At 42.0% G+C, this 8273-nt stretch overlaps 1 pseudogene across 1 annotated transcript; it reads right to left on the bottom strand.

Moving 5' to 3' along the window:
- Positions 1-3985: 3985 nt before the first annotated feature.
- On the bottom strand, positions 3986-6785 carry LOC120681048 (annotated as a pseudogene). The gene is made up of 4 exons (XR_005677831.1): positions 6657-6785; positions 5220-5482; positions 4861-5123; positions 3986-4761 (listed from the first exon to the last, which is right to left on the bottom strand). The product of XR_005677831.1 is annotated as an uncharacterized LOC120681048 (transcript).
- Positions 6786-8273: the final 1488 nt, after the last annotated feature.

Raw genomic sequence — 8273 nt, 5'->3', positions numbered from 1 at the left:
TTCTATTTCTTTCTTCTTTTTGTTGCATTCACCTACTTATTCACACCACACAAAATTCAGGCTCAAACGCCATTCCATTCACTACAAGAAACGTATGGCTTTTTGACATTGTATAACAACAACAACAACTGGCCTTTTGTCCCAAGCAAGTTGGGGTAGACTAGAGGTGAAACCCAAAAGAGACCAGTACAAAAGTTAAAAGTAAGATAGGAGCTAGAGTTTAAGGGTGAAAATAAAAGGAAAAAAAATAACGGTACATGAACGTTGATTGCTAGTTTCCAAGCGCTCCTATCTATGGCTAAATCCTTGGAGATATTCCACTCCTTAAGGTCTCTTTTAACCGACTCATCCCAAGTCAGTTTAGGCCGACCTCTACCGCTATATATATTATCGACTCTCTTTAGAACCCCACTACGTATTGACGCCTCTGGAGGTCTTCGTTGGATATGTCAAAACCATCTCAACCGATGTTGACATTGTATAACATCATAATATATGAAATTTATGTCATAAATTGAGATTTATGACATCCGGTTGACGAAAATCCAAACGTCAAGAAGCCACCGTCACAAATTTATTTTGTGACATTTGTACATGTAATGTCACAAGTCTATGACATTAGATTTTGGTATCATATAATTGTATGACATTAGATTTTGATATCATAAATTGTTCTTTTTTTTTGCTAGGTTTATTTGGGCTGTTTTGCAACATTTTTATTTCGTAGTAAATCTTCTAGCCCATATCAAGTAGGCCCACAATTGCATATTTGCTTTTAGCACATCCATAAACTCATAGAAACAGACCAACAATGATTATTATTGATACAATCATACTCATCAACTCAACCATCTTACAGAATGCACCAATTACAATTTCACCAATAGTAGCATCGCTATCAAGTAGCAAGTACAGAACAACTACCAAGTCACCAACAGAAAAGCTACCATGTAGGGTCGTAGGATTAGGTTGTGAATTCTTGGTACGTATTGGCATGCTGCGTATCGACTGTGAAGCATCGGTATGTCACACTCGGAGTTTTGCCAGCTGTAATTTCTAGTCTTCGATCCTGCAGGTAGGGATGGTTTGACACACAATATGTTGGAGAACATTCATTCACATTGGAAAAGGAAGAGAGTTTGCAAGATAAAGTGCAAAGGTGTTTGTACAGTCGTTATGGATAATGTCTGCCAGCAGGTAGAGGTATTTAGCTCATTTCCCCTTCTTTTTGGTTCTGTTGCCTGTGGTGCAGCTTGTTTACGTGAATTAAAAAAAAATCAAAGGTCAAGAAACTAGCATCGAAAGGTTCCAGTACACTTTAACAACACCAAAACAACTAAAGGTTAAGCCTTTTAGCACTCTTTTAGCAACTAGATTGTTTAACCCCTGATATGCGCCAGGGTGTGTACTGATTGATGTGACAAATTAGGTACTGAATAGTAATTAGTAAATGAGATGTCCTATTGTATTTTGTAGGTGTTGGTGATTGTTCAATTTTATGCTGAATAGAGTATATCTTGACAAAATATAGGTAGGCTCCAGTCCTGTACTTCTGTCCAATGGAATTCAGGTTTCTGGTTTCTATGATATCATAGCTATCCCATATGTTAGAAAAAGGGTAAACTTAAAAGGAAAGGGCAGATCGAAGTGACGGTTAGCTAATCTTATACAGAATAAACGTGGCAGTGAGCATCCTTCCATGATTTTCCAGTATGAATACTGCTGGGATAAGATGTTACCATTTTTATTAAAAATTTAAAGCACTAATAGGAAAAGAATAGACTTCCTTATTGCTTAGTTTTTAGTTAATCCGTAGATTGAAAAAGGTATCTCGAAGTTGTAGGAAAGTATGTCTGCAAGTTGGCTAGTGATTAGTTCTTCCGCAATTGCTCGATAGTCAAGAATTTCATGTATTGTCTGTACTTGCAGCTGAGTTTTCGAGTGGTGAATGATCTTCATCGAAATTATGTGAGGTGAAAAATATTGTAACATACTTTTCTGAAGTAGTTTGTACTTAATAATGGTACCTTATGCACTTGCAGAGTGCGTATGCGCTGTCCTGCATGGAGGCATACGCTGCTGTTTGTTGAAATACAGGCACAGGAATACAGGAGGGTGTTGATGAGATGCATGACATGGAAATTTCTATAACCTATTGGAAGTTCACCCTTTACACATTTTTAGTCTGCCAATATATGGCTTAGATACTAGTTTTCCATCTTCCAAATATACACATCTTGTCCACTGTCGATTTGTGTTTGCCTCTGCGGTTTGCACATCAGGAACACTACTGATGTGTTGTTAGTTATTATACAAAAAAGGAAAATGATTGCATCCCATTTGTGTGTAATGATACACTGTTCTTGTATATACTTGGTGTTTGGACCATGGGAAAGTTTAGCCGTCTGATGTTTAGATGCTACTAAACATGAGCTAATTATAAAAACTAGGTGCATAAGTAGTGGCTAATTCACGAAGTGGACATATTAAACCTAATTAACCCATGATTAGTGTATGTTTTTACTGTAGCATCACATAGACATAGGCTAATCATGTACTAATTAGGCAGGGGATTTGTCTCACGAAGTAGCCATTATTCATGCAATTAATTTTATAATTAATCTATATTTAATAATTTTTATTTGGTATCAAGAATGAAGCTAAACTTGAGCTACAGGAATCTAAGGCAAAATAGCCAATTTGATCCTTCAACTTTTGCCTCGGGCTCAAATTCGTCCCTCAACTATGAAATTGACCGGTTTCATCCTCAAACTTTCTATTTGAGCTCAATTTCATCCTAGGTCCTATGTGGCATGCCAACATGGCATGCCTAGTCAACAATTGGTGAGTAAAAGTGAAACAATAGATATAAATAAACTCATTTACCTCTAATTTTTCTAACATTCGATGTCTCACAAAAAATATGGTTCAACAAATAATGAGAATGTACAAATAAACAAAGTGTAAACCTTTTATTCATAGACACAAGATCATCAATAACTTATGTTTAGTTATGTTAGTGAATTATGAGTTAGTATACCACTTGAGTTGATACCGTTGTTGGACTTAAAAATACGTCCAAAACCTTACATGCACTCTGGTATGACTTGGCATGCCACGCAGGCATGCCACATCACCCGAGATTAAATTGAGCCTAAATCATTAGTTTGAGGACTAAATTGGACCATCTGATAGTTCGAGGACGCATTTGAGCCTTGGAAGAAAGTTGGGGGGATGAAATTGGCTATTTTGCCGGAATCTAAACACCCCCTTCTATACTCCGTCGGGACGAAGGCAAGTACACTTTCTGCATGTGAGAAATTTGAACTACTATGTGTAGATAAAGAGGTATGATACCCTGAAAAAGAATGATACTACTCCTATAGAAAAATAGAAGGATGATACTTAAAAGAGAAATATGATACTGATACGACAAAGAAGTATGATACTGCTACTAAAAAGAGTATCATAATATGTTTTAAAAAAGAAGTACTCCATCCGTTTCAAAATGTAGGTCGTTTGACTTTTTTCACCCTAAGTTTGACCACTCGTCTTATTCAAAAATTTGTGTCAAATATAATTTCTTTTGTCGTGGCTTGCTTTATTACTAAAAGTTCTTTAAGAATGACTTAAATTTGACTATGTTTGTATAAATTTTTTGAATAAGACGAGTGGTCAAACTTGAAGTGAAAAAAATCAAACGACCTACATTTTGGAACGGAGGGAGTATCATATTTGTCGAAAAAGAAGTATGGTCATATCCTTCTTGATGATAAGTAAATTCATGTATGAATAGTAAACATGGAGTAAGTTTATGTTCATGTATGTAGCATATACTCTCTTTCGGTCTTTCCTCCGGATGTACCAAACATACTCAGGCCTCTCCGGATGTACCAAACATACTCAGGCCTCTGTGCAACATTGAATACAACTACTCGCAAGAGGGAAAAAAAACATTGAATTACAAATTTAAGGGGTCCAAACAAAACAAGCAGAACGTACACAGCATAAATATCTGTCAAATGATTATTTACATTATTCAGTCCCGAAAATAACGACAGCGTCACAATTTCATTCCCAGATGCATTTTAGCATCTCTGAACCTGACTAAATTCTGGTACAAGGGCATCCATATTCGCCCTGCACTCAGAATTCTTCACATCCTGAACTACCTACTAATCAACAACCATGAATTGCTGTACAACACCATATTCCCCACCTCACCCAGTGGGACATGAATTTACATTTCACCGTTTATATGTATTCACAACAGAGCCAAACCATCACACTCACAGAAGAGCTTCGTACCATGGGCCATGGACCTTGGATGACACCGTGGCCACCTTGATCAGCTTCTCAGAGGCCATCAACACCCTGTCAACGAGCTTCGCCGCACCGACGCGGCGCATGGCTCCTTCAGCTAGCTTGTGGCCAGTGGAGCCGCTGCCACCCAGGACAGCACCGCGGAAGGCGCAGTAGACGGCCCGGGAGACCTTCTTGAAGACCACGTCGCCGGGCTGGAGGCTCTTGAGGAACACACGGGTGATCATCTGCCTCCTTGCCTGAATCTTCTCATCTGACGGTGACCCAACTAAGGCTGATGTGCTGATCATCGCCTCCACAATCTCTTCGGTGCCGGCATCAGGGGAGGTGTCCAATATCTTCACGAGAGGCCTAAAGAGTTCTGAGACAGCATTTTCCAGTTCTGCAGAAGTGGCCTTCGAGTTCTCACTCATCAGAATTTGACGCAGGACGAGCATGCTGGACAAAAAAAAAATCACATCACAGGTTGTATCAATATCACGCAGAAAAAGAATTTAATCTTTCTGACAGACTGGATTACAAGGATACAATAGTTACCTCGTAGCAACTACGATCACTTGTTGGAACTGGCTCTGCACGCCCCTCAGCCTCAGTAAATTAATCTGGAAGCTCTCAGGAATCGACTGCATTTGCAAGCCCTCTGTGCTACTGACAAGTTGCAACAGGCCAATCCTTATCAGTTTGTCAAGCTTCTCACCCTTGCATTCTGGCTGACCAGAACTGCCTGCAGCAGACGAAGAAGACGGTTGCCCTACTGCAGCTCCATGACCAGCTCGGAGCACTGGAACAACAATAGGAGCCTGCCATGAAGGATTACAATTAGTCAGCAGATAAAAACAGCTACACTGCCTACTTTGCTACTAATGACAAATAACTGTATGCTCTTCTGAACTTACATGGCTTGCAGATGGAAGAACTGAAAGAGAGTCTGAATGTTCACTCCATTCTTCTTCCACAATGTTCTTCGATGTTGAAATCCATTGCAGCGTTACAGGGAGAGAAGATGATGCATTGCTAGGAGGCCCATAGCGACAGCGAAAGCCTTCTGCAGGTACTCCACCCCAGCAGAGCCTTTTATGATTGGTTGAATCATTTGGATACGTGCCTTACTCACTTCTGTTTTCAGTTCCTGTTTTGAAAAGGATGATGTCAGAATACACACATATTACAAAGCGCACAGGTTATAGGAAAATCCTTTTTTTTAAAATGAGAAATCAAGAAATATTGTAATGTGTTAACAACAACAACAAAGCCTTTTTTCCCAAGCAAGTTGGAGTAGGCTAGAGATGAAACCCGAAAGAAATAAGTTCAAAGTTCAGGCACATTGATAGTTAGTCTCCAAGCGCTCCTATCCAAAGCTATCTCTTTACAGATATTCCAATCCTTAAGGTCTCTCTTAACCGACTCATCCCACGTCAGTTTAGGTCTACCTCTACCCCTCTTTACATTATCGACCCGCTAAAGAACCCCATTACGCACCGGCGCCTCAGGAGGCCTTCGTTGGACATGTCCAAACCATCTCAGCCGATGCTGGGTAAGTTTTTCCTCAATTGGTGCCACTCCGACCCTATCCCGAATAACTTCGTTCCGGACTCTATCCCTCCTTGTGTGCTCGCAAAACCACCGCAACATCCGCATCTCTACTACACTCAGTTACTGGACATGTCGCCTTTTTTAGGCCAACATTCAGCACCGTATAGCATCGCCGGACGAATTGTTGTCCTATAGAATTTGGCTTTTAGTTTTTGTGGCACCCTCTTGTCACAAAGGATGCCAGAAGCTTGCCGCCATTTCAACCAGCCAGCTGAAATTCTATGCCTAACATCTTCATCAATGTCGCCATCCTTTTGTAGCACTGATCCTAAATACCGAAAAGTATCCTTCTGGACCACCACTTGTCCATCTAGACTAACGTCTCCCCCCTCATGCCTAGTCGCGCTGAAATCGCACATCATGTACTCGGTCTTGGTCCTACTAAGTCTGAACCCTTTCGACTCTAACGTGCGTCTCCACAGCTCTAACTTCCTATTAACCCCTGCCCTACTCTCGTCAACTAGCACCACATCATCAACAAAGAGCATACACCAAGGGATCTCACCTTATATATCCCTTGTGACCTCATCCATCACTAAAGCAAACAAATAAGGGCTCAATGCTGACCCCTGGTGTAGGCCTATGTTAATAGAAAAGTCAGTGGTGTTGCCATCACATGTTCGGACAAACGTCGTCGCATCCTTGTACATGTCCTTAATGAGGGTAATGTACTTAGTTGGGATTTTGTGCTTCTCCAAGACCCACCACATGACATTGCGCGGCGCGATAGGGACGCGTACCGGCCTCCGGAGCTCGGCCTCCCTGAGCCTGGCCTCGATCTCCTGCACACTGGCCGGCGCCCTCGCCACCGCCAGCCCTCCCTGTCCTTCCGCCGGTATCTCCATCGCCACCGGCTCCCGCGGCCCCATCGCCAGCGCCCTCCCCCTTTCGCCGATCAACCCGACGGACGGGGATAGAGAAAGAGAGAGAGACCACTCGCCGCCTCGGCTCCCTCCGCTCTCTGCACCCCTTCCTTCCTTCCCGTTGCTTCTCTTTCCCTCGCGAGTTGGTTCGTTCCGTTAATTAGCCCGCCGCTCGCTCGAGGGGCAGCGCGGCGCTCCGGTTAATATAGCGGCCCTGCTTCGGCAGCGAGCGGCGCCCCGAATCGCGAAGGCGATCGGACGTCCCAGTTGGGACGGGGAGACGGTCCAGGGGCGTTTCAGTAAATTGCGGCGATCACGGCGTCAGGCGCTTCCAGACGGTTCGGCGGTTGGGCCCCGCGGTGATCCGGGCTTTTCTTTTCTTCTGGTTGCGGGTTGACCGAACTACCCCTCCCGGAGGGCGGCTCCTTGGCCTTTTGTTTTGGGAAGAATGGTAGCGTTAGTGAATAGTAACAAACTTTGACCACTAATTATGGTGTCAAACAAAGTCAGTTTACAAAACCAACTTCAGAACCTCCGCGCTAGTGACTCTGAAGAATCTAATGAGGCCTTTGACCGCGCGATTAGAGGATGGTACTGTAGCATCACTATAGCTAATTATCGATTAATTACTGTCATTAGATTCGTCGCGAAAAATTACACCCATTCCTAAAAAGATTTTGCAAATAGACTTCATTTAGTGTTTCATGCATGCGAGATTCTTTTTTCGGAATGTGTACGTGCTAGAATTCTAGCATTGCCAAACAAGGCCAAGTTTGCCGAGTCCGACTGGCGTGTACGAGTGTGGGGTCTTCGAGGGGAGAGGTGTCTCCTCCATCCGCATCACATATCCCAAAAACGTTTGGACCATCACATGCTTTTCAGTAGAGGCCCCGTTTAGTTCCCAAAATTTTTCCTACGGTACCCGTCACATCGAATCTTTCGACACATGCATGAAGCATTAAATGTAGTTGAAAAAAATTACTAATTACACAGTCTAACTGATTAGCACAAGATGAATCTTTTAAGTCTAATTAATTCATGATTTGACATTATTTGTCAAGTAACAACAAAACGTGCTACAATAATTTTTCGCCAACTTTTTGCAAACTAAACGGGGCCAGAGTATTCAATTTGAAAGGTAAAAGTTTGCAGGCGTAAATTTGCAGGGAACAGGAGCCGTGAGAAAGGGAGATTTCATTTTAGACATGGGTATATTTTTTTTACGCAACTACATGAGAAGATAAATCTATTTGTATCATTTTCATATCTGCAAACTCAATACATCAGAATAATTTTATGGTCAAAATTTGAAACGGTTGACTTATGATAACCTCAAAACGATATTTAATTTGGATTTGGAGGGAGTAAAAAAAAGGACTATGAGGGTGTTCTCTTGGGTTTCCTTTTTATGGCTTGTTCATTTTATTGCTCTTGTAGATTGCACTGCATTTGAAGTGCAGCCGCATGAAGCTGTACCGAACACCTCCGCAGCTG

This window comes from Panicum virgatum, chromosome 7N (assembly GCF_016808335.1).
Source record: "Panicum virgatum strain AP13 chromosome 7N, P.virgatum_v5, whole genome shotgun sequence".
Lineage (NCBI taxonomy): Eukaryota > Viridiplantae > Streptophyta > Magnoliopsida > Poales > Poaceae > Panicum > Panicum virgatum.
This window is presented reverse-complemented; position numbering and strand designations above follow the sequence as displayed.